General features: G+C 44.0%; 1 protein-coding gene and 1 long non-coding RNA gene across 2 annotated transcripts in view; one reads left to right on the forward strand and one right to left on the reverse strand.

Annotated features, from left to right (window-relative positions):
• Positions 1-27,805, forward strand: part of DSCAML1 (DS cell adhesion molecule like 1) — a 233,064-nt gene that overhangs the window by 98,756 nt on the left and 106,503 nt on the right.
• LOC115074139 lies at positions 18,124-27,279 on the reverse strand. Its single transcript, XR_003852189.1, has 3 exons — positions 27,190-27,279; positions 26,525-26,652; positions 18,124-19,138 (listed from the first exon to the last, which is right to left on the reverse strand). It is a non-coding gene; the product is annotated as an uncharacterized LOC115074139 (long non-coding RNA).

Raw genomic sequence — 27,805 nt, forward strand, 5'->3', positions numbered from 1 at the left:
CTGTTTATGCCACAAGAAATAGTGGGATGAGCTGCATACAATGCTATTTCCTATGGGCCTGTTAAAGCATCATGTGTAGATGATGATCCCTCATTTACATGCAGGTAAATGCTAATGTGATGGGAGGTCCATCTCAATGTGCACACTAAAGCTTTAATGCCTTGCTGCACAGCATGTTATTTTTGCTTTAACATGCACATTAAATTGTATTGCATAGACACCACAGTTGCCTGTTTACACATGGAAAAATAAACCTAACCAATGTAAATTGGTCATACACGGGTAAGAGCATTTTCAACCATCCAAAAATGTTAAATTCATTCATAGCACACACAAAGATAACTACACACAAAATATTCACACTTTCTCCCCCCTCCCCCACTTCAAATGTATTTGGTGTACCTATGTACCTTACATTTTAAAATGATATGTATGCATATAGATACCATGCTACTAATGCATAGGACTTTGCACCCTTGTTTTACTTCCTCTTAATATATGCATGTACATTTAGCCACATAAAATCCTGATTTTCAAACTCCCTGTATGTATGCAGGCACCCGGTATTTGAAAATCGTTTTGCTTCCTGTGGGCTTTCAAATGCCCACATAACTAACTTTGCAGTTACTGGAAATCTACCCTAAATTGTTTCTCTAACAGAGAAATCAGAAACCAAATCATCCACCTGGAGAAGCACGGAGTCTAAGCATCTGAAACATCACAAAAAAAAAAAAAATGTACACAGCCTTGAAAAGGTAAAAGCACAAAAATAAAGAAATAAACTAGGCGTGGGGATTTGCAATTTTAAGGTACATGTACATCTTGTCTGTTTCTAGGGCAATAAGATATCCAAGAAGGACAACCATCTCCAGCCTTACTGGGAATAATTTGTCCTTTTATACCCCTCATCACTCTCACAGTAGGCTATGACGTTTAAAGAACTCTCTGACTTTCTAGACATCTCCATCAACATTCTTTGAAGAAATATAAAAAAAAAGAACCATGAAGCGTCACGAGATGAATGCACTGGGGAAGAAGGATTTTTCTAAGGAGCTTTATTACAGGCGCTGAATGGGGAGGCCCATTGAATGGAGGAATATTACGCCTCTAGTTTACACTTGAGGTCGCAGGGGAAGACCTATGTTTCTTCACAAGTCACTCGGCCAAACTCGGGGCCGCTTCCCCTGGGCCTGGCTGTGCGCTGTCCCTGGTGCTGAAGTGCCCCTGCTCGCTGCCTGGATTAAACTGACTGGCGCTTGTTTGCTCCTTTTCAGCTGCTTGTGTGCGGACTAATTTCCATATAATAGCATTTTGTTATTTGCAATAAATCATACGAAGAGTAAGATGACTGGGTTATGTCATTATTTGCAAACCTAGAGAATGTAATTACACAACCGCTGAAAAGCTCCATGCACAACGCCGGTGCAAGGGAAGACATGCCAACCCAGTAATAAAAAAAAAAAAATGTATATCGAGCTGTGTGCTGCCGTTCGTCACTGTAAGCATTTTATGCAAAACAGACTTAAGTTAAAAAAAAAAAACAAACAACAACAAAATCCAAGGATTATAAATGCCAAGGCAGCTGATCCTTAGCTCTGGGTTTCTTTGCCTGTACAACGTGATTTTCAGCTCTAACACAAAGTGCTCCCTTGCGTGTAGAGAATTACATTGCCTCTGTAAAATAATTTTGGGAAAGCATGGCAGAACGAGTACCAGACATTTCCATTGTGCGCCTCTCTTTGACTCTGTCAGCTTTTACCCGTTTTCATAACCTGACCGCTGGCAACATTTTTTTCTACTGTTCTCCTAAAGCGAACAAAAAAGCAATATTTAGGGGCCGTTAATTTTTGAGAGTAAACATGTGTGTGTTGGGTGCACGTTTTTTTTGGGGGGGTTTGCATTGGGGGGGGGTTAATAACTAATAACCTCATCTACATGAATTTTCGTGTGATGAGCGCTATTAGCTAAGAGCTGATTTGAATGCGCGTTTTGAAGTAGATCTTCAAAATATACGCGCGCGCGTACTTTTGTTCGCACCACCGGCGCGAACAAAAGTACACCAGATTTTATAAGATACGCGAGTAGCCGCGCGTATCTTATAAAATCCGGGGTCGGCGCGCGCAAAATCGGCAGCCTGCGCGCACCGAGCCCCGCAGCCTGCCTCCGTTCCCTCCGAGGCCGCTCTGAAATCGGAGCAGCTTCAGAGGAAACTTTCCTTCCGCGTCCCCCCCACCTCCCAGCCCTACCTAAATCCCCCCCCCTACCTTTGTTGGGCAAGTTACGCCTGCTTGAAGCAGGCGTAACTTGTGCGTGCCGCCCCGGCATCCCCTGGCACAGGCCGCAGTGCCGGGGGACTCGGGACTGCCCTCCCGGCCCACCCTCGAACCGTCGCCACGCCCCCGGACCCGTCCCCTCCCGCCCCTTTTACGAAGCCCCGGGACTTACGCGCGTGCCGGCGGCCTATGCAAAATAGGCGCGCCTGCGCGCGTAAATCCATGAGGATTTACGCGCGCAGGGGTTTTAAAATCTACTCCTTTGGATGCGCTGATCCCCTTATTGCATGAGGGGTTTTGAATGCGAGTCCAAGCCTTGTAAAGCAGTGCGCTCGAGCGAGTGCAGTATGTTGCATCGGCCTGTTTGTATGGATGGCGGAGAAGTCATGCACTTTTGCACCTGGAATGTATGCACGCCAATTTCCTATGACACAAGCGTACACCCAGGTATGCTTCCTCGCAATTCGGCTAAAGGCCCATGTGCTGTGGAATTCCACATGGCGTGTTAGGTGGGCCGAGGAAAGCAATCATCAGGCAGGCTGAAATTTTATTTTTTTTTTTTCATCCAGGTAAAAGGCATAAAAAAATTGTCATCTGTAAAGCCAATAAATAGATGGGGTAAACTTTTAGTTGCTTTTGCTTTTTTTTTTTCTCTGGCACAGTCATCCTGCACTCAGTCTCTGGATAGTTTTAATTTCTCAGTTAGTGCCTATTCAGAGCCATCTTTGATGTTTATAAGTCTCCGGGGAGACAAGTCCATGCCATTGTGTGTGTAAAATATTTTTTTGGGGGGGGGGTTAAGGGGAAGAGAGAAGGATGGATCTCCTCCGTTCCCCCCTCATCTCCCCCGTCCTGCGTCTCCTCCTGCAGGCCACTTACTGGAATCTAACCTTTCCTACAGACCTGGGAATAGCAGCCCTCCAAGTACGTTTTGTTTAGGTCTGTGAAATTTGCTTTCAAAACTGAAATTGAATTCAATCCCTGACTTTCAGCAGCATGTTTCTGAGGATATCTGTTTCCCAAGGATGTTTTTTGTTATTGATGCTGAGTGCTACCATTTATCACTGACAATACAGAACAAAAAAAGAATTTATTAATAAGCTTAGGGCTCCCGCAAGGTGTTTCATTCAGGCCCTACAACGCAGAATTTTGCTGCCTGCCGGTGTGTGTGTTTTCAAGCAGTGGAATTAAATGCCTGCACACAAGAAGCCGCATTGGGGGCAGTGTGTTTGGATTCAGTGTATAAAGAGGTAGCTTTTTTTTTTTTTTTTTTACCCAAGTGGTGCTGTGGTGGTAGATTAAAGAACAGTATAAATTTCCACAGGATGCTTCTCAGTAATGGTTTCTGGGATGGAGGAGAGAGAAATGAAATGCTGCAAATGTTTTTCCAGTTAGCCTTATAGCGGTGATCTCGCAACAGCCCATATAAATTAGACCCAAACTAGATGTAAAAGTTACAGCAATTTTCCAAGGTAAAGTATGTGTGTGTTTGCCTACGTTTCCTTGTATATATATCTTCTAACCAAAATTTACCTGCACACAATTTCACTTGCTAGACTGTACGCAGAAATATTTTGTGGAAATTTAACAGGTGTATGTATATATATATATATATATATTTTTTTATTATTATTATTATTTTTTTTTTTTTTTTTGAAACGTACAGACCTCACCCCTGGGAGCACCTTCACTCCGTCCAGGCAAACTAGCACATGAACATGACATACATGTGCAAGTTTGTTTGTGTATTTTAAAAATGTGTAACCTGCTCTGGGAGGGGGTTACATAAAAACACTTGGAAAATCAAACACAAAAATGACAACACAGAACTGCAAGGAAACTGTAGCTTAGCCCGGTACAGTTTGAAATCCAAAAATAAGATCCTGCTGTATATATACGGGTCAACAATGTATTTTTCTCAAAGTGACCTCATATAACATGCCCAAAAAGCTACAGGCTCGCAGAGCTCTAGGGAGTGTTAGACCTTTTTAATCATTGGTCACTGAGAAAATTTTAGCAAGTGCTCCCAATGGAAGCTAAACAGTATTTGAAAGAGATACTTCAACTGATGAAGTTATCACAAAAAACACTTATCTTGTTAAGTGTGTTAAGATGCCCTCCAGTCCAAGTTTGCACCAGCAAAACTTGGACTGGAAGGCACCAGCAAAACTTGGACTGGAGGGCATCTTAACACACTTAAGGATATCGTCGGATTAATTTCATCAAGCCTGGCTCTTTACCTTCATGTGGACTGCACACTTTTGCCACTACCAGCAAAACTTGGACTGGAGGACATCATAACACGTTTAACAAGATAAGTGTTTTTTGTGATAACTTCATCAGTTGAAGTATCTTTCAAATACTGTTTAGCTTCCATTGGGGGCACTTACTAAAATTTTCTCAGTGGCCAATGATTAAAAAGGCCCAACGCTCCCTAGAGCTCTGCGAGCCTGTAGCTTTTTGGGCACGTTATATGAGGTCACTTTGAGAAAAATACATTGTTGACCCGTATATATACAGCAGGATCTTATTTTTTGTGTTTCTAGTGGTTTTCCTGGCTGGTTTGGATTCTTTCATTTACATTTTGAAATCCAGCAGGTCGTAAACTTAACCGTGCAAAACTAACCAGCCATTCAATGACCACTAGTACAAAGAGCAGCTAACCTGTTAGCCAAAATTCATGATGAACCAATCGTCTTCCATGGTCTGGGATTATGAATATAAATTAATCACTGAAAGCCTGAGCAAATAAATGCACTTATAGCTGCTTCCTGAAGTGAGCCAGCGAACCACATATTGGGCCGACAAGACTCATGTAAAACACTGTTTTATCTGAAATCTCTTTGGAAATTACCTTCATAATGGATACAGGAGCCTCCACAGCACAGGCCTTAAAATACCACTCAGCCCTTTTATAAAGTCAGTGCTGTACTGAGAGCGGCTATATTAGAGCAGCAGCCCAACCTTTCCACAGTCTCCAGCTTGTTTTGTGGCAGGTTCATTGGTTAACAAGGTTTTCCTTCCCAAAAGTAAAGTACATTTTGTATTTCACATTTTCTGAAGGAAGCAGTGCTGCCGATTTCTCTCTCCTGTGTGACACCAGGTTAGAGCTGTGAGCCCCAGACCTGACGCAAATCTCCATCTGTCATGAGTTGCCTTGCAGACACTGCCTCCTGCTCTCCTGTCTGCTGGAGGTGGGCGGAAGCGTTATGCTGTCCCTCCCTGCAGATTTTTCCTTTATTGCACTTGGCCAGTAATGTAATAATGATAATACTTGAGTGTTTAATGCTAGTGGAGGTATACAGCACTGAACAATGGTGATAAGTATTCTGACTCAATAAGCCCCTGCCCTGAATGGCTATCTGAGGCAATGAGAGAGAGAATGTGACTTGCCTGAGGTCACAAGGAGCACTGGTGGATTGTAATCCTGGTTTCCCCGATGTTCGGCCCATTCCTCTAACCAAATGCCTCCTCAAATTAATGGGACAAACATTTCTTTCTTCCATACCAGTCCAGAAACCATCACTGTGCCTCTGCATTATCTTGGAATAATGCCCTGTTCACTAATTATCAGGTATCACCATTATCTTGAGTGCGTTAAGATGTGCCTCAGAGACCATAATCAGAGCAGTAGGGGCTGGTGTGGGAGATACCAGGTCCTAGAATCAGTGATTCTGAGCCTTATTCAGAAAGGAGTTTATCGTTCTCAGTCTATAGAAATAATATTTATTGCAGAGGTAAGCAACTGATCTGCCAGTGCCATAAACAGGTTTGGTTTTCAGGACATTCACAATGACTGTGCATGATGTATATTTACATTCGGTGGAGGCAGTACATGTATATTCATCGTGCAGAACCTGGAAAGCAGAGCTCTTTGTCATGTTTAAGGACTAGGGTTACCTACCCCTGCTTTATTGAATAAGGTTCTCTGTCTCACCCGTCTCCTTTGCCATGGGGTTAGCACCAGTGTTGTTTTCCTATTAAAAATCGTGGGGATATTTTTATTGATAAATCTGGGTACCTCCCTCCTGTACTATCGGCTCCCATTCAGGAGCTGTTAAAGAGTACGAGGCACGAGTCCTGCTGTGATGTTAACGCTCCCCCCCCCCCCACCCCCCCTTCAGCTCTATTATCAATTCTTGATACATCTTTTCAGGTGCTCTATTTCTGTAAGTTATACTTAAGAAGTTTCAGAAATTGCAATCGGCATGAAGACTTGCACAGCACACCCATCCTCCGCTCCTTTCCATCTCAGGGGAGGAGTGCTAGGCTTTCATGTGTGACTGTATGGATGTGTCTGTGTTTCGATCTTAGTGAGGCCATGTTGCAACCCTTGATGGGATGCTCCATGATTTATTTGTTTGTTTCCTTTTGTCTTAGAACTTCCTTCATTTTTAATCCTACTGCTTGGCCGGCTGGAATGTTGCTCACAGGGGTACAGTGCTAAAAAGCCTATCACGCTACACCCAGCACAGGGAAAGCATGCTTAGAAAAAATCATTTGCTCAACTGTGTTACACATTGGTCAGAGGAACAACCGTAATGTCCGAGACTCATCAAGGAGCTATTGTGACAGGGGTAGCCAGCTCCAGTCCCCGAGAGCCATAAACAGACCGGGTTTACAGGATATCCACAATGAATATGTATGAGAAATATTTGCATGCACTGCCTCCATCGTATGCATATCTATCTCATGTGTTTTCACTGTGTTATGGGATTGTGAGGTATCCTGATGTATGGCTGGGTGCTAGGGGTAAAAGGAGAACAGGCTAGGAAGGACACAGCCAGTTCCAAGGATAAATTACAGCAAAATTCATTACATCCTTGCTCTCCAACATGATTTTTTTTCTTCAGTATACTCTGGTCCTGAGTTGTGTTGGAAGTGATCCTTTCAGTGGAGAAGGCTAAGCGATCACTGGGCTCATCCTTTATCCTTCAGAAGGGGCCCCAGTGTTGCCAACTGGCTCCAGATTTTCAGGACAAGTTGATCCAATCCTGGTTTTACTCTCCTGCATACAGGCACTTATAGTCTTACTTTTCTTATTTATTTATTTATTTATTTATTTATTTATTTATTTATTTGAGGTTCTTTATATACCGTCATTCGTTTAGTAACATCATGTCGGTTCACATTCAACAATATTTTAGCAGCAGCGCTAGAACAGATAGAGATTAGCGGCAGTGCTTTACAATTAATATTCAACTTAAGAAAAGAACATTAGGTGATTATAACAATGCTAAGTTAGAGCAAAGGAAGAAATGATACATGGCAATGCAAACAGGGAAGGGGTGAGGGGGGAGAAAATGAGGTAGTAGAAATGAGATAATTACATTAAATTAATACAGGGGTTAAATGAAGTACAATAGATTACTTAGGGAATGCAATAGGGAAATCAGAATAAGTCCCAGCATGCAATGGGGTAAAACCAGGACTGGATCAACCTGACCTGAAAATCTGGAGCAAGTTGGCAACCCTAGACCTAGCGGACTTCTGGAGTCCTGAGAAATCTTAGTGTCAGATTACAATCTGCCTTTCTCAACCTTTTTAGTTTGGAGGAACCCTTGAAATAACTTTGGGTCTCAGGAAATCTCTGCATAAAAACTATCGGCCTGATTTTAAAAAGGGTGCGTGCATAAATTTCAGGGTTACGCGTGTGGCCGGGGCCTTGCACGCTCTGTACGCGTTTTATAATGGGCCCGGCCACGCGTGTAACCCCCGGTAAGTGAACAAGTGCCAGGCCTGCTGAAAGGGGTGGCCCGGGGGGGGGGGTGTTCGAGCAGGGCGAGAGGCAGGCTGGGACAGCGCCATTAGCTGCTGAACCGGGGAAGCGCGCGCTGGCAGGTGGTCGGCACGCGGAGTCTACTGCCGATCAAAAAGAGCAGCAGGGTAAAAAGTAAAAAAAAACCCAATTGATTTATAGCTAGGAAAGGGTTAGGGGTCGGGGAGGAGAGGAGAGGAGAGGGCAAAAGGTAGGAAGAATAGATAGGGATGTAGGGAAGTTCCCTCCCAGTCCACTCCTTAATTTGAGCGGACTGGGAGGGAACTGGAATGGGCCCTACCCGTGTGCGGGGGAGTCCACCACTCGCCGGAAACTTATTTTATAACATGCCCGCTAGCCTTAGTACTATTTGACAGGTTAAATATCCGTCCTCTATTTGCACGTTCCACCTCTCTCAGCCGTCTCGTTTCCAACCGACCTGCATAGCCTCTCTTCATAGAGGAGCCGTTCCATCCCCTTTATCTGTTTCCTTGCTCTCCTTTCTAAGTTCTCTAGTTCCACTTTATCTTTTTTTTTGAGATGGGGCAACCAGATCTGCACAAAACACTTTGTTCCTTTGTAAACCATTCCTAATATTCTGTTTGTTTAGAATTTATTCTCTGCCTTTCAAGGCAGGTACAACAAAATGTTTTATGTATAACTTACAGAAGAGAAGACACACATTATTTTTTAACCAAACCTTCCAGATAACAAATGCTTTATGTCTTATGTCCAACTGGCTACGCTTCTATATCTTGGCTCAGTCCTGATCTTTGCACTAATAATAATAATAATAATAATAATAATTAAAAAAAATCTTTATAAAATCAGAGCCCCACCCTGTATTAAACTTTCCCTAACCCATTCTGTTTTAGAAGGTGTAAATAAGCATGTAGATAAAAGGTGAGCGATCACGCACAGAGCTGAGGGCTTGGATGTGTTATCCACAGTTACTTCAAGAACCTTTTCTTGGGTGATGACTCCTAATCTGGAACCCAGCATTATGCACCTATAGTTTTTTGGGTTTTTTCCCTCCCTTATGTGCATCACTTTGCAGTTGTCCGTGTTAAATTTCATCGGCCATTTAGATGCCCAGTCCCTCAGTCTGGCAAGATCCTCCTGCAGTTGCTTCCAATCCGCTTGTGTTTTAACAACTTTGAATAATTTTGTATCATCTGCAAATTGGGTTACCTCACTTGTTGTTCCCTTTTCCAAATCATGTATGAATATGCTAAGCAGCACTAACCCCAGTACATAGCCCTGGGGCGCTCTGCTGGTTGCATTTCTCCATTGGGAAAAATGATCATTTAGTCTTACTGTTTGTTTCCTGTCTTTAATCAGTTACTAATCCACTTTGGGATACTGCCTTCTATCCCATGACTTTCCTGAGGAGCCTTGTGAAAATCCAAGTATACTATATATCAATCGGCTCACCTTTTATCAACATATTTCTTTTCATGTTCAGGGCTTCCCTTCACTAAATTCATGTCAGCCCTTCCCTATTAGGCCATGTCTGTCTACATGGCCACAAATTATCTTTTAAAAATGTGCTTCCACTGTTTTGCCCAGTGCTTGACATCAGGCTGACCAGTTTATAGTTTCCTGGATCATCCCTGTTGCCCTTTTTTAAAAATTAGCATTATATTGACCACCCTTCTGTCTTCAGGTACTGGAGTTGTTTGGTATTATGTTATCATCACTCATACGTGGCATCTCTCTCATTATGGAGGCAGAAGAGCTATATGAAATACTGCAAGAGTAGAAGCTTGTAAAGATTAGTGAATAGAGGCAAACGTCTGCAGCAGTCGGTGATTAAATTGTTAGGAGTATTCCTAAATTACAGCTACACACAACTGTGGATGGGCTAGGGCTTCGTTTTCAGTTCTAATTTTATTGTTCCTGGGAATTTAGCAGTGTTTATTATGACAACAATGATATTTACCATGAAAAATGACAATTTGTTTTTCAACTGACTTCTCCCGTTGTTGTTCTTGTTACAATAATCACTGAATAATTCCCAGGGAAAATAAAATAAAAACTGAAAATGAAGTTCCCCATGTGTGTGCTATGGGACTACAAGTCAAAATTGTCTGGCAGCTCCAGTATGGTACATGGAAATCAAGTTCCTCGTGTGACAGGGAGGCACTGAATGTGCTCTGCTGCCCGGCGTGTACCACTGCAGATTTTCACTTTTATCAGAAATGCGCACCCTGTACATATAGGAGGCAATTTTCAAAAGGAATTGCATGCGTAAAAGTAGCATATATCATAGCAATTTTCAAAAGCCCTGCATATAAAACCTTATGAAAATGACCTCCACAGTGCACACACCAGTGTTGTGAAGCAGAAACTTGGGTCATCCTGTGCTAGCCAGAGGATGTGGTTTCCAACTACCACCACGAGGGGGTGGTAGGGGGGATGGACAATTCTCAAAGCAGTTTAGGCAGGTAAAAAGCGTTATACACATATAAATCTCCTGCAGATTGCCCTTCCGTGTAGATAAAAGTTTGCATATTGTCCTACCATGTGGCTGAACATCGTCCTGTATGTTTCCTTTAAAAATAGTGCAAAGACCGCAAGCAAAATTACACATGGATTTTGCAGCGACACGGACAGAAATTGCCCCCATGATGTCAGAGCGCATTATTGTTTAGCATCTCACAACCAATTAATAAATTATAAATATGAACTGGAGAATCCTCTGTTACACTTTAGGCAGATCCCTGGGCCTTACTGCTTTCTCTTCTATACCTGCATGACGGATAGGAAATGGATTAGAGAGAGCCCTGTACTCTCCTCTATTAAATCTCTCCATCTCCCTGTCTTCCTGTGTATTAGAGTTTGCATTAATAAAAGTTAACAGCTGTGGGCTAAAAGGTTTTTTTTTTGTAGCCAAACAATTATGGTGCATAAAAGCAAAGCAAATTGAACATTCTCTGCTGTATATTCCTGATGACTGGGTCCATGCATCTTACGGCCACTATTTATAGAACTCGTTTTCTTCCAGCACAAAAAAAAAAAAAAAAAAAGTTTTTGAAAATGGGTTTTCATTAAGGTTAAAATGGCCAACTCCTGCTTCAGAGGCAGAGTTGTGTTCAGTTCTTGGGAGGAGGCAGGGATAAGGGGCGGATGAGTTGCCAGGGCAGAGGGAAACAGAATTTTCCACTGTCAGGAGATTAGGTGTGCAAAGGCAGGCAGCGCAGCCAGCTCTGGGTGGTGGGAGGAAAGGTACGGAAAGAGGAAGGACTGTAGGAATAGCACCTCCATCCGTGCTGGCCCTGAAAGGACAGTGTCCACAGCAGTTAAGTACCTACTGTCCTGCAGCTTCAGCTCTGGACAACCAGTGCCCATAGCACTGCCCTGCCCCATTAGGAGGACAGCTCCCGGAGCACTGCAACACCTCCCCTCCTACTACCTTGCAATCTCAGCACTGGGAATGAACTCCTACATGGGATTTGAACCCCAAACCTTTGTGCTTGGAGATGCAAGTGCTCCCCTGTGAGCCGACTTGCCCTGGCACAAATAATGAGACACAAACATCTTCCCATTTCAGTAAAACCTCCCCCAGCAGTAATCTCTAAAGCCAGCTTTACAAATGCTTACATAACCTGCAGGATGATCCACGTCCCAACAGCCCAGGCAACTTCATGCAGCAGGAATGATCAGAAACCCAGAAATCCTCTTAGGCACAAGTTATTTTATGCCGACTCTGTGGCTGGCAAATTCAAATGCAATGAAAGTGACCTTGTTGTCATAAGTTGCACCCCTCTCCCCTCCTCAGAAAGAAACAAAATATTTTGATTTCATTCCAGAAGAGGTTTTTGTGGGGGGGGGGGGGGTTTAACTGCTGATATTTAGCTGCTCCCATCCCTCTGAGATGAGATGAAAGAGCTTAAAACAATACAGGCGCGGTCATAACTGAAGGTCTGAATAAACGCCGCCGTTTACCCTGCAGATAAAGCTCATGAGAAGAAATCGAGGAAAGGGGGCTCCTTCGTCATCCTCCTGCTTGTGGCACAGGTGGATCTCGTGGTGGTGCCAGTCCTTTGTCCTTACTGGACAAGATAAAATACAGCGGGACTCAGAGCCTCTGATCCTGCTTTCTGCTGGCTGGCGTTCTCTAATTCAAAGGCCAAAGGATCTCAGCCCTGCTGGGGTTAGCGGTTGGGGGGGTTCTGGATATCTCCAGGGCTTGGATTAGACTTTTCATGGCTTTTTGCCTGCTTGGAGTGTGAGGAGCAGAGTTTCTGAGCATGCCTGGTCCCTTCTTTACCCAAAGCCCCCTGGGCTTCTCCAGTGTTCTCTGGTGAATTCAGCTCCACTCTCTCTCTCTCTCTCTCTGTCCTGCCTCATTCTCCTCTCGTTGTCCCTCCTCTTGCGCTCCTTCCCCATCGTGTTTCATTCTCCCTTCCTCTCCCTCCTCCTTGTTTACCGCTGCTCTCTCCTCTCTAGCTCCCCCACTCTCCTCCCTGACACACTGAATCAGTTTATACAGTACTCATGCAGTTAGCTCCACGCTGAAATAAGCACAGGAAACATTAGCAGGCAAGCAGGAGGCGGAGAGATGATGGGAGCTGAAGAGGAATGAAAGAAAAAGCTTTTTATTTATTTGTATTTTTGAAGGGGGGGAGGGGAAGGAAAATATGGCAAGGCCACAGCAAGCACTGTTAGCTCGGACACTGGTCAGTGAATGACCGGATCATTCTTCACCCTGCCCTTGATTCCTAAGGCCTGATTTTAGTCATTTGCCTTCAGCCAGGCTGAGATTTCCAGCTGCCTGGGCTCCAGCAGACTTCCAGATCAGGCGGGGGGATAGGGTGATTTCTTTAATGTCACCACTGTAAAACGAATCTGGAATAGCGCTGTCCCTTTCAGCCACGCCGGAGATGGAAAGGCCATACTTGTGAAAATCTCTATGCAAATGAATCTGGGCTTTTGTGTTTGAAGACTTCTGTTGTATGGCAACTTGTGCACCGGTATTGTAGGGATTATAGCAGGTGGTCCTGGCAATGCCGTGCGCTGGAGGTACAGGCCATGTGCTGGTGACTGTTCGTGTACAGATGAGAGTGTGGGTGTATTTAGCTGTATGTGAGTGGATTCTGTGTGCCTGTTGATGTAATTGGATGAGGAAGTGTGTGTGTGTGTGTGTGTGTGTTTGATGAGTGCAGGAGGATGGGAGAAGATATTGCTGTCATCAGTGCGAGGACAGGAAAGACGTCCGTACAGTGCTATTCAGACATTGGTACTGTGCTGTAGAAAGGGAATGCTTCCTGGGGACTAGAGATCTGGGCTGCGGTCAGGGACCTTGCCCTATCGTCCTGTTTTCCAAGTCCTGCACGGTTCTTTTGCAGGTTGACTTTCCTTTCAGATAAGCTGCTCTGGTGCATTATTGAACCTTCCTGCTGCAGCAAGTAACTCCTTGCTGATGGTCTCTCCCTTCCTCCGTCTAGCACTGGTACCACCCCCATACATCTATTGCAGGGGTAGGCAACTCAGTCCTCGAATGCCGCAAGTTGGGTTTTCAGGATATCACAGTGAATATGGATGAGATGCCTTTGTAGGTAGTGGAGGAGGTGCATACTAAATTATCTCATGAATATTCAGTGTGGTTATCTTGAAAAAGTCGATCAGTTTGTGGTTCTCAAGGACTGGAGTCATCCACCCCTGTTCTACATGGTGCATTTCACATGTGCATATTATTTCCCACATATGGTGACCTATCCTGGATCACAGAGCCTGTGGCTGAGATGGGATTAGAATTTAAGGAGGTTCTATGCTGTGATGAGTTCAAGCAACTTTTGTCTTTGTAGTTGTGTGCTGTGCTTTTCATGGCTAAATGTACAGAAGCTGTCAAACAAGGAGAAATGTTTAAGTAGATTTGAGGTACAGGCCAGCCTAGAAACCTGATACCCACCATTCGTTAATGCCAGCAGATGACCTGGGACAAAACCAGGAGCCTTCTGAATCCTTCAAGCAGATACCCCCAAAGCTGAGGGTGCTCATCTGCACTCCTGGCAGAAGAGGCTTTCGTGGAATGCTAGGTATTACCCAACTTTGAGGAGGCAAAACAAAACATAGGACTGTTTTCCCGCTGGAGAGAAATGCCCAAGAAGTCTGGACTAGGACCAGTGGTGTTCAACATATTTGTGATCTTGAAAAGGGAACCAAGTGAGGAAATCAAATCTGAAGAAGACTCAAAATTATTCAAAATAGTTAAAGCACAAGCAGACTGTGAGGACTTGCAGGAGGATCTTGAGGGACCCAGCATGTAAATGCAGATGACATTCATTGTGGATGTACATGGGGGGGGAGATAATCCCAACTAGAGGGCAGTAGTCCAAGGCCATTCCACAGGTAAAATATTGTTTCTCGCAGACGTGGGCTCTTTGATCATTGTCCACCCTGTAAGTGGGTAAAAGTAAGTGCATTTTTCAACAACGTGCATACTTTTGTATCCGCATTTTGCTGAGGCATTCTGGGGGCAAGGGGAGGGTGAGAATGGAACAGTGCACCCCGTTTTGATTATAAGAAACTGCTTGCATTATTTCGTTCTAAAAAAAAAAAAAAATGGCCACAGAGAAAGCAGGCACAAATCTCTGCAGGTAATTTTTTTGTTAAACAATAATTGAACAAAACTGTTGGTGTAGTTTAGCTTTGATTGTGGCTCCAAACTTCACAGGTAAACATAACTATGCATTCCTGATTATCTCCCCCTATATGTACGCAATGCTGAGTTCCACATTAGGAGTTTCCACTCAGAAAAAAGAGCTTGGAACCACTGTAGACAACGCATTGAAATGCTCAGGTCAGTGTGTGGCAGCAGCCCAACAAGCAAACAGAATGTTAAGAATTATTCAGAAAGACTAAAACTGGGAATCCCATACTGTCTCTGAATAGATGTGTGGTGCAACCAGACTGTGAGTACTGTATGCAGTTCTGGTCACTCCATCTCAAAAAAAGACAGAGCGGAACTCGAAAAGCAACAACAATGATAATTGAGGAAAGGCTAAACAGGTCAGGGGCCTTCAGCCTGGAGGGGGTATGATAGAGGTTTATAACTTGTTTCACACAACAGTCATTTAACCCGTCCCAACAGCACCAGGACTAGGGGATGGTCCATGAAACAATCAAGTAGCAGGCTTAGAACACATCTAAGAACGTGGGTTTCTTTTTCAGTCAATGCATAATTAAACTCTAAGATTTGTTGCCAGATGTGATCAAGGTCAATGGTGTAACTGGCTTTAAAAATGGTTTGGGCAAGTTTCTGGAGGACAGGTCCATTAACATTTATTAGCCAGGCAGATATGGAGATCCTCACCTTTTAACATCTGGGCGTGAATGGATCTCTCTAAGATCTGCTAGGTAATTCAACAGTGGCCAGTCCATGTCACTTGGGAGACAGGATGCTGGGCTTGATGAATCATTGGTCTGACCCAGCATAGCAATTTTTAAGTTATAATCAGTATAGCGTGCTAGGATATAAATATGAAGTCAGTAAGACTTAGCTACTTAAAACTCAATACTTTGAACCGTGAAGGGGAGAAAAATTAGAATTGATCCTCCCCACCCCCTGGAGCCAGATGATTACATAAAACCAGTGGTTCCCAAACCAGTCCTTGAGGCACACCTTGGTCAGTCTGATTTGCATGGTCTCCACAATGAATATGCATGAAGTACGTTTGCATACAGTGAATTTGTAAACTACATTTTATGGTATTCATTATGGATACCCAGAAAACCAGATTGATCAAGATATGCCTCAAAGACTGGCTTGAGAATCATTGTCCTAAATCCAGCAGCTTTTCAAAGAACACTCCAGATTCTTACCCAGGCAGCACACTGGGCCATGCATCTATTTCCGTGGACCTTGTGTCCCTGCAGATAAGACTCTCTGCCTTGTCTCCGAGAGCTGAGATCTTACACAGATCTCTTAGGAAAGTTGTCCATGCTGTAAACAGAGCCAGGTGAGAAGTGCGTGTTTGACAGAGAAAACAGATAGCAGAAGCCTCTTTTCTATGTTCATTGGATGGCTCTTAAGCTTCCTGTACAGCCGGCTGGTATCCAAGCTAGTCTAGGAATTAAGATGGTGTTCCATGCAAGTGCAGAAACCTGGATTGAAAATGTTTTGCATGTTTGCCTCTTAAGCATCTGCTGGGCTGACTGCAATCACGAGAGGGTTGAATGAAGTGTGCCGCTGCAACCCTGCCCAGCAGCCCTGAAGCTCTTCAAACATATTGGCAATTTCAGGCCTCAGGTGCACGGTGCCTATGCTGAGCTGGAGAAATTTATTATTTCTGCTTCGGGAGCACAGGGATGGTTGCGCCTGTTTGCATTCCAAGAAGAAATGGGCCTTAGGTACTGAGTTCCAGGCCCTCTGGGCCCTGCTTCTTCTGCATCAGGGTCGCCACAGAGCTGCCCAGTGACCCATTTCCTGGTAGCAGACATCCAGTCTGTCCTGGTTTCAGAATTTGCATCCCAGTGTATTGTGGGGTTTGCAGTCCCTCTGTTTTTAAAGCAGCACTGCAGAGTCTACGATGCATCAGGATCGGCCTAAAATTTCCCATCGGGACCTGAGTGACACGTGATGGCACGTTCCTGTCTCATCCATGCCCAGTGTATGCGCCTTGTGAATGCTTCTCTTCATTCCATGGTGCTTCTGCTACGGTTAACAATTGTTTTCCTTCTTTTGACGAGGGGTGGAGATCTAAGAGTTCAAATTCAGCATGAAGTTTGTGGAAGTCTTGGGTTCCAGTCATAGCTCAGCCACTGACTGTGCTCTTCAGTAAATCCCTTTGGGGGCAATATTGAATAGCCCACAAGGTGTCCTGTTTGTTGCACTGTGACTGTTGGTGAGCGAGAATTATATTGTATACATTTTCCATGAAGAAATGATAATCTTGATACCAGCAGTACCAATAGACTGCCTTCTCTGCTCCTAAGCTCTTTCCGTGCCATCTTCAATCAGTATACTCTAGTGCAAGACATTTTGGGGTGAAAGTTTGGAATCCATGGTCTACCCAAACCTTCCTTCCCTTCTCTCAGAATTTCTAATAATCATTTATACTGTTCACAAAACAGCTACCACTCTATAATCTCAGTCTGAGAACAGGGAGGTTAAGTGACAACATGAGTATGGACAAGAGACTGAAAAGTAGGCCGTTGGCTTTCACAGTTCTGTGCTCCCCATGTCCTTGCTTAGCCCATAATGTCGTGATTTCCTAGCGTGTAGCCAGATGGACTCAGGACCAGTGGGTTATGTGCTTCTCTGCTAGCAGATGGGAGACGGCACATAGCCCACTGGTCCTGAGTCCATCTGTCTACACTAAGGAAAATGAAATTACCAGGTAAGTGATTTCTCCATTTGGACCAACTTCAAAAAGGGGAGGCCCTGCCGAAAAAGGCCAAGTATTCTCTGCCAGCCAAGGCAGCCCCTGGACAAAACGTTGCCTTGAATAAAGATTGCATTTGGCTTCCCCCTTCCCGCTTGGGGTTTGCGTGCTCGCAGCCTCGCAGTGTGGCATCTTGCCTCCCCCAACTTGGCACCCTTTGCCAACTGAGTACTGCAGCAGAGGCCCATGGTGTATAATATCCTGCAGGCCTGTCTGTATATTGTTTAAATGTTTATTATTATGCCTTTTATGTTGGCTGCCTAGAACAAGGGATAGTGCGGCCTGCAAATCTTTTAATTAACACATTTAGAAAAAATATGGTAAGCCAGCGCACCTCAGTCAAACTAGAAACCAAACCAAACCAAAAAGATGCTGAAAATTGATCCAAATCAATATTTTAATGAACTGGTATCAGATTTAGATGTCCTGCAGTGGAACAAAATTAAAGCACATCTAAATCATACCAGTTCGTTAAAAAAAATAAAATAAAATAAAAAATCAATCTTATAGTAAAGCTTGTTTTGGATTAATAAATAAATAAAACATTATGGAAGAATGCTTTGCGTCTTTTGCAAACGTAAGAATGACAGCAACAATTTTACATGCAAGGAAAAAGAAAAAAAAAAGAACAATCATTTGGGACCTGGAAAGCAGCTGGGAAACTTTGCACTCCACAGAGCTTCCTTGGACTTTTAGACTTGGCTGAGCATTTTTATCTCTTCTTTATTTTATGGAAACTGATAGGGACAGACAGGAAAGAGACTTTACAGTCCATGAAAGCAGCAAGCAAGCATCAAATGGTGAAGGGAAAGAAGCTTCAGCACAGGTGGAAACCGCAGGTCTTGGAGGTCACAGTTCCATATCGCAGCTGATTTGGGTAAAACAGCACTGCATTGTAATGATTATTGGTGGAGCCGATTTAGTAAGGGCTGGCTCCGGTGGTTCCTCTGTGCCCCGATGTGGCATAAAAAGGTCATCTTGCGGTTTAAAGGCTGGCAACAGATGTGGCCGCAAGCCCAGGCCTGGAATTGGATAGGATCGTGGGCCCAAGCCTGGCATTAGCTTGGGCTTCTTGTCCAAGGGCATCAGATGGGGTCTCATGCCCAGGGCTGCCGTCAGAGTGGGACCCTTGGCCAAGGCTGGAATTAAAGGAGGCTGACTATTCGAAGTACACTTTGGAGTGGGCCGAGTGTCCATGGGCGTCAACAGATGAGGCCGTGAGCCGCAGCCCATTATCTGATGGGACTGGGTGTCCACAGGTGGCATCATGTGGGGCTTTACCTCTGTGGTTGACATCAGAGGGGCCTGTGTGCCTATGGCTGGAATCAGAGGAGGCCGCAAGTCTATGGATGGTGACACATAGTGCTGTATACCCAAGCCTGGGATTAGAGAGGGCTGGGAGTCTATGGGTGGGATCAGATGGTTTTTTGAGCCCATGGCTGGCTGATCTTCGGGCTGCTTGTCCAATGCTGACTTAATTGGCTCCTCTTTGTCGGAGGCAGGCTTAGGTTGGGGCCATACGCCCAAAGCTAGCATCAAATGGGGCCGTGCACCTGAGATTGGCTTCAGAGGGGAGTTTACTTCCCAGACCAGCATTAGATGGGGCTTCATGCCTGAAGGTGACATTGGGGGGTCCTGCAGGCCCATTGTTGATTTCAGTTGTGTCCACGTGCCCAAAGGCTGCACATCAATTATAAGCTAACCTTCTTGTAGTGTATCTGTGGGAAAACAGAAAAAAAGATTTAAAAACCTGTTTTATATCAGGTAGCACAACTGAATAACTAGCTCAGCCATGAAACATTGTAGCCGCTAGCACCACATGTTAAACAGAGATCACGTTATAAGCCTCAGTGTTCACAGAACATGGAACAGAGAATATGATGATAAAGACCATAGAAGCTCATCTAGGCTCTTCCCATTTGCTGTTTCTGCTTTAGTACCACAGAACTCACCTAACCCCTGCTTTATCTTCAGCAACTCACAGTTAGACCCCTTTGCACTTGTTCCATGCCTTCTTGAATTCTGACAACACATTTTCCCCCATCACCTCCCCTAGGATGTTTTTATTATTTCTTTGAAGAAATAATTCCTAGTGTTACTCCTGAGTCTAATCCCTTGCAATCTTGTATTATGTTCCCCTTGCTCTAGGCTTTCCTTTCTACAGAAAATTCCTCCATGTGCGTTATATTTATAGTTATAAGGTATTTGAATGTCTCTATCATATTCCCCATCTCCACACACATTTTTCTTTTTCTCTAGGGTATACAAATTTAGGTCATTATATCTCACTTCATAGGGTTCTGGTCAGCCTTCTCTGGACCATCTCTTCTCTGTCCGTATCCTTTCAGAGGTGCAGCCTCCAGAACTGAACACAATATTCCAGTCACATTATTGCCTTCTATTTTTTTTTCTGCTGGCTGTGTCTTTCCTTATGCACCCTAGCATTCCTCTGGCTCTGGCCCTGGCCACTGCCTCGTCACCACTGTTTTTGCAACTTTGAGCGCTTTCTCCTGGTTGGCACACATCAGTACCTCACACACTGCTTTCATGGCTTTCTCTGCACCCAGATGTTTGACTTTGGTAACTAAGATGTAATGTAAAAAAAATATATACAAAGTCTTGACCACTCCTCAGACTTTTATATAATTTATTCCTCCTCTGTTCAACACCATCTGGCATGTCCACCCTATCTTAATGTCATCTGCAAACAGACCAACCACTTCTATTAACCTCTCTTCAAAATCACTTCTGGAAATATTGAACAGAATCAGCCCCAGGGCTGATCTCTCAGGCACTCTACCCCATACCCTTGGAATGCACTCCATTCACTACTTTCCTCTTGTTGCTTAACACCAGGAGTAGAAATATCTTTAGGAACGCTCGACACCAGCCTACATTTTTAGAGTCAGGGAAAATATGATTTCATTTTTGTTACAATTTTGCTCATTTTTTCTTGCTTTTTATTCTACTGTTTTACTTGCTGTTTGTGGAGAGAGGAGTGGTGGTTTTGTTTTTTTAGGGTGGTTTTGTTTTTTGTTTTTGCTTTTTTCTACTCCTCTCTTTTCTCACCTAGCCCCTCTCCCCACAAAGTTTCCTCCCATCTCTGCATCTTTACCTCTAGTGGCCTGGCAAGGCCCTACCAGGCCAGCATGCTCTTCTGCCGTCCATCTGCACTCTTTTTTTTCCCCATCCCTTCTTTCTATATTCAGTGCATTTATTACCTGCTAATCCAGAGAAAACAATGCCCAGAGTGGCTTACAAAATACAAAAATATCACAGTTCAATAATACTGTATAAACATGACACACCAACAAGAACACTAGTGAACACCCAACAAGATATTGTTCAGTATTTGTGTTTCTTTTTTTTTTTTTATTTATACTTTATTCAATTTTCATTTAAAATCTTTAAACAAAATCAAAGAAGTAAGACAGATGTACATCTCATCACAAAATAACCAATTTTTTACAATAATAATTTCCATCTTCATTACTAAATCCATAATATGGGGGGGACTATTCCAATATCAAACTAACACAAAACAACTTCAAAGTTTACTAAAGGAGAGAGAGACTAATTGGTTTTTTATTGATCTTCGCTATTTCTCCCTACTACATCTTTATCTGATATAAATGTCTCTAAATGTAAGGGATCAGAAAAGCTATATTTCTTACCCTGATAGGTTACTAAACATATACTAGGATATTTCAAAAAGAAACTTGCTCCTAAGGCAAGTAATTTCACCTTCAGGGAGAGAAAGTGTTTCCTTTTTGCCTGCGTAGCCCGCGAGACATCAGGGAACATTAAGATTTTCTGGCCACAAAAATTGAGATCTTTGTGCTTTAGGAAATCCTTAAACACCTTGTCCTTGTCTGCCTCTAATTGCATAGAGACAAATAAGGTAGCCCTCTTGTGGATTATATCTGTTGATTCTTCAAGAAAAGTCGAAACTCCAATGCTTGAAGTTTCTACATTCTCTTCTACTTTTTCCCCAGTTTTACTTGAAAAATAGAAAATTTTTGACACCACAGGGATTTCTTTATCTTCATAGAGTAAAACCTCCTTCAAATATTTTTTAAACATTTCCCAGGGTGACAAGAGTCTTGTTAAGGGAAAATTAATTAATCGTAAATTTTTATACCTAATTATATTCTCCATATTTTCTATCTCTATGGATAGATAAACTATCCTTAATATGGGCAGATTCAATATTTTCTAGTAATCTGATCTTATTTGTTATTTTCCCCACATCTTCTTTTAAGCTGGTTACCTCCTTTGTATGTTCCTCTATTTTTACTGTATTTGTATTTACTATGGCAGTCAAAGACTCTTTCATTTGAGAGACATTATTATTAAGAACAGACATCAAATTCCAAATATCCTTCAGGGAAATGTTATCAGGGGGATCACCAGGCCATTGTTTTGGCCTATCGGATTCCTCCGTAACTTGCCCTGAACTCAGATCTAATGAAACATTAGCTATCTTAATTTCTCCCGAGGCAGAACCTACTCCCTCTTTTGGAGAGGTTTCTGCTTCTAGAGTCAAAAGGTCCTTAGATAATGGTGTCTGTGGTTGTGGAGGAAGCGATGGTCCTTCACCAGGACTAAAGGAGGCCGAAAACTGGTCCCCTATAATGTCCTCATTTGGTGATCCAATCCGTCTAAAAACGTGATTGTCCATTGGGCCCCTCGATGGTATAGGTGAGATTGGGAAGCTTTTTACTTTTCTCTTCCTCCCCATGTAGCCTGGGAATGAGTAGATAGTAAAACTTCACCAATTTCTTACCTCAAATGACTTGTGGTCCTGCCTTCCCGTCCTTCTCCGGACTAAGCCGGACAAAGCCACGCGCCCCTTACGGAGCGCGCGGCTTAGGTAGCACGCCAGCAGCGGTAGTGCGCCGCTTGCTGTTTGATTTTATGCAGCAGGCGCTGGGTGATGATGTCACAGTCCCGCCTCTCTCTCTCTCGGGTTCGTCGGCGTTCCTCCGAGGCTCCAGGCAAGGCACAGGTACCACAGGTGTCACGGGCAATTGGGGACGTCTCTCTCTCCTTCCCAACGCTCCCCCAGTATTTGTGTTTCTTTTGTTGCTCTCCACACATTCCTCCTTTTCTCTTCTGTCTTATAGTCTGACTCATGCCCTTCCTCCTGCTTCACTGATATACCTGAAAACGTCTTGTCACCTTCCTTTACTGCATTAACTAATTTTTTCTCTAGATTTGTCTAGGAACACAGTACCAGTTAAATCTGTGGGATAGGACATGGTCAACCACCAAATGTGACATTTTTATGGTCCGATCCACTGCTACCACCTAGTCCAGCTCACCTGATCTCTTCTGGAGAACAGAAATGCAAGAAACAATAGAGATGAGAGTGAAGCAGCTTCCTACAGGGCAATGTGCTAGCACCAATCCTTTTCAACAATATGAGGAGATTCATACACACCAGTTATCCTTGTATCCCATCACAGGAGGAGGACTCTGCTACCTCTGAGAACAGACTGATGTCTTCAGTGCCTCCTCATGAGGTGTTTGTCAGTCATACCCCAAGGCTCTGTTTTGCACCCCTCTTCTTTTCTCCCTTCTCTTGGTGCCCTGATTGCCTTCTCTGGCCTTCAATGCCATCTTTTTGACGATGACTCCAAGACCTCCCTGTAGGAGAACTTTCACAGTCCAGTCTCAAGTCTCAGCTTGTTTATCTGACATACAGGCCGATACAGTACAGTGCGCTCCAGCGGAGCGCACTGTTAACCCGCGATTGGATGCGCTAGCTTTACCCCTTATTCAGTAAGGGGTAATAGCGCGTTCAAAATGCGCATCCAACCCCCCCAAACCTAATATAGCGGGCGCTTGCCTGCTCTCCCGCAATTTTATTGTATCGGCCTGATAGTTGCTTGGATATCACACCTTGAACTTAACCTGGCCAAAACTGAACTACTTCTTTCCTCCCAAACTTGCTTCCCCTCTCCACATTTTTCTATCTCAGTGATTAGCACCATCATCCTCCCCCTCTCCTCCTCCTGTGTATATCCAAAACTTTGCTAAACGCACTACTGAAACCCTTATCCTAATCCATGCTCTCTCCTTTCCCAACGGACTACTGCAGCCACCTCCTCACAGGTCTGCTACTGAGCAGTCTTTCTCTTCTGATCTGTTCAAAAGTCAGCTCTCGGACTTAACTTCCTCCCAGGATCATTACAACTTCAGGAGCCTTCTTAGCACAAGTCTACACGGGCTCCCAATCTACTTCCGCATTCAGTTCATACTTGTGCTTACCCACAAGCAACCTCACTCTGCATCCCCATGCTGCCTCTCCTCTCTTATCTTCCTCTATGTCCCTTCTTGTGACTTCTCTTTGGCCAAGCTGCTTCTATCTGTCTCCTTCCTCTCCACTGCTAATTCCAGGCTCTGTGCATTTTCTCTGGTGGCACTACATGCCTGCAATAGCTTTTCTGATTTAGTCTACCTTACCTCCCTGTCTGGCCATATTCAAGTCCTATTTGAGTTTGCTTTTAAATCCAAAACTCCTGACGCTTCCAGATTTTGACTTTCTCAGGTTAAATGTGTTTTTACTGTAATAATTAATTACTAAAAATTGTAAGCTCCCTGAAGCAGGAACTCTCTCCTGTGCACACAGCTGTACAGATCTACAGCACTTAAGTACTTGTTAAGTAGTAGTAGTAGTGGTGGTGGTGGTAGTAATAGACGAGCATCAGGGGGTGGTATAAGGCTGATGGCTCCTTATCTGGGTAGAGTGTTCTCTTTCCTAACCATGAATTGTCCCATGTGGCAAATTAAGTGGATGCACAATCTAGAGAGTACTCTGACTTGCATTTTTCTCATCAGAGCTCACCCCGAATGGCATCTTGCATTTGGAAAGACAGTCCCTCATTTTGGCAATAAATAAATGGCCATCTTTTTTTTTCAGCCTGACCTGCCCCAAAAAAATCATCCATCCAGTCCAGTGTTATTCCTTGGACTTTTCGAAATTCCTTCTTACCAGCACACAGTCCTCCTCACAATAGGATGCTTTCATCCTGCCTTTCTGTTCAGATCCCTGTCTCCATCGTTGTGCATTGTGTGTTCCAGCACGCATATGAGCTCCATAAAGTGGATGTAATGGCTTCCTTAAGTCCAAGATCAAATCCTATATTTCTTGGCCCTTGGCTTCCCCGGCACCAGCTCTCCTATGAGGAGGCCACAGGATATCCTGAGGAGATGGGAGCTGGCATTTTTAGTTACATTTTCATGTCTGGCTCTGTCTGTAGAACTAAAGGCACTTGGAAGTAAAGAGAGAAGAACAAAGTTCACAGATCAGGTACTTCCCACTTTATTTTGTGGAGGTAAAAAAAAAAAAAAAAGCTTTCTGACTTTGGGCACTGGTAGCCATGCAGAATGTCAGACTGCACAACGAGCTTTAGTAATAGATGCGAGCAGGATTTTTGTGACACTGGGAAATAATTTTTGACGTGTGTAACTTATTATGTAATAGCATATCCAACATTTGAGGGAGGATTCATATGCTGTGTATTACTTTCCTATCGGATACGTTTCTGGAAGAACGGTCCACGAGCCATCAGGTGTGGAGCTCCACCAGGTGTTACATCCAGGGGCACTTCGAGGTGACCCAGATTGGCCGCTGTTGGTGATAGGACGCGGGGGCTCTCTTTGGTCGCAGAAGTCACTGTACACGATTCTCAGATCGCAATAGGAGGGGAATAGCCTTGGAATATTGGCAAGCATATCTGAAAGAGTTTCTGTCAATGCTCTGCGCTTAAATTTCTGCGATGGCTGGATAGGGAACAGGGACTACGGACAGAGAATGGGACTGTGTGTGGATATAACAAAGGGATTTTTACACTCTGGACATTGGTGTTGCCATCAGGACCTTTGTGGTTGGTTATAGCATCCTTAGCATAGTGTTCAACTAGCTGGGGCCGTTGGCCCGGCTCTCTAGCCCTGAGACCCTGGCAGGGACTCTTGGGATCTCTTCAGTACTCTACTTGCTCTGCAGGTGTAAACCTTCCTTTTCACCCAGAGTGGGAAAAGTACAAGATCCAAACACTGAATCAGCAATAATAACATAATCCCTGTGCTCCTCTTTGTTATTGCACCACAATTTATTTTTCTATTCTTGATTTTATTTCAGTTTTTCTGTGTGAGAATACGTTTGGAGGTTATCATAAAATAAATGTTTCTTAAAGCCACAGATGGTTTCTACATATTCTACCCTGTCTCTCTGTGGCTTCCTTTCCACCTCAGTAACCTGCTTTATAATTTACCTGCAGGCTTTAAAACCAGGGATCTGTCGCCTTGTCTTTTTTTTTTTTCCTTTCCTCATCTGTTTTTCTTTTAATTTCTGTCTCCTTTTTGCATTTCTCTGTCTTGTGTATGTCACATTTCACAGATTCCTAGGAAATTGTTCAGGACTCTGCATATATTTGCATGCTGCTCCCCTCTGTATTTTTGGGAGTAATATTCCGGCTATTTTGGTACCACATGCAGCATAATTATGGAAACTTTTCACACCACATCTGTACCACAGACATGTGGCAATGCATCATAAAGAGCTCATCTGCATATCAGGCTGTGCTGTAACCAATGGCAGCCGAGAAACTTGAATAATGGCCGATGATGTCACAATCTACTGCTTTACACTAAAACTGGTAAAAGTAAAATCCTGAAGAGCAGCAACTGAGTCCTTGCATAAAGGGTTAATAATTTCACTTTTAAGAGTGCTCTGACTGGTAAAGCCAACTGTAGGCAAATGGACTTAGATCTCAGGCTGAGGAAGGTAAAACGACCCGTCCAAGGATGTGTGGAGTTAGTGGCAGAGCCGGGGATTAGATCCAAGGCACAGGGAAATAAAGTGACCAGTTCAAGGTCACACAGACAGTCTATGGCAGACCAGATGGGTGCTCACACCACGTAAGGCCTATGGCCTGGCTGCATGATTGGGCCTGGATGTTCTGGGTGGCTTTTCCATGCATTAACGAGATGAAACGCTGTCTCACTTTGGAGTTTTTGGGTTAGGGACACCCAGCTCTTAAGTTTCCCTTTCCACACTGCTTCGTAATCCTTTTTCCCTTACTTTGGGATTCACTCACCTTTCTGTTGATTGGGATCTGTTGAGTTCATTGCATCCGATGTTGCCAGGATGGTTGGAAAGACATTGCGTTACAGGATCCCACGAGCTAGGCTGCTGACATTTCTGCCCAAATGGTTTTAATCCGCCCTGAAACATAAAGTATGCAGAATATTAATTAGGTGATGTGGGTCACTCATGAGCAATGAGAACCAGTTTCTCTTCATGAATACAGTTAGACTGGGCCGGTGTTCTGCATCTCTGACCTGCACGAAATCCACCTCTCTCGCTTTCTCTCAGATTCAGGAAGTTCTCTTTCCCCTTTCCCACTCTCTCCTTTTTCTCTCCCACCTTCTCAGACATAATGACCCTGGTAAGGAATGGTCTTGTTAACAGGACTGGCTTTGGGATGGGTCTCCCTCTTCCCATTTGGGTAACCTTTGCTCATCCTCTCTTGTAATTCTCTGCCAGACTAGAGGCTTGGGCCACCTTGGGGTCTTTAGTTGTTGCTCGTTCTTTGATGGCACTGCAGAAGCGGATCTACCAAAAGTCTTGTCCTGCAGCTAAGACCCAGAGAGACTCGGTGCTGAACCCTTTATGTGGGGTGGGGGTGTGGGGGGGGGGCCTGAGAAGAATGCTCAGCCTGCCTGCCTCTTTGTCAGACCCTCTTTGACCCGTAACACTGACCTTCCATCTCCTCTAGTGAGAGGCTGATTAGGCATCTCTTCCTGTCCCTTCCCCATCCTCCAGTCCTCCTGCCCTGCTGTACTCTGTCCTATTCTGCCCTGTCCTGTGATGTCATCTGCTTGTGGTTGAGTCCCTCTGATTGGCTGATGTCGTATGTGTTTAGCCAATTGGATCCCTCAACAGGCTGAACATTGCATGCCCTTTTATCCTGTGCATTCTCAGATGGCTCTGTGTGTCATAAGGGACAATCTGAACCAGCCTGGTTTTGCCCCTTTATTTTATATATTTATCACATGCCTTTGCATGGGTAGCTCAAGGCAAGATACATTCAAGTACAGTAAGCATTTTATTTCTTTTATTTGATTTGCATTCTGCTTTTCAGGCACTTCAAAACTGATTACATTCAGATACTCTAGGTATTTCCCTGTCTCCAGAGGATGTACAGTTGAAGTTTGTGCCATTACATCTGTGGTCTTGTAGTTCCTGCTTTTCTTAGATGTAGGCATAGGGGGCCAGCTCTGTGGATACTATGAGTGGTTCAGCATCCCCAATATTGTTTCCTGCAGCCCAGTAAGGAAGTGCTTCTGTTATTATTTATTTGATTTAAATTCTGCTT

This window comes from Rhinatrema bivittatum, chromosome 12, assembly GCF_901001135.1.
Source record: "Rhinatrema bivittatum chromosome 12, aRhiBiv1.1, whole genome shotgun sequence".
Lineage (NCBI taxonomy): Eukaryota > Metazoa > Chordata > Amphibia > Gymnophiona > Rhinatrematidae > Rhinatrema > Rhinatrema bivittatum.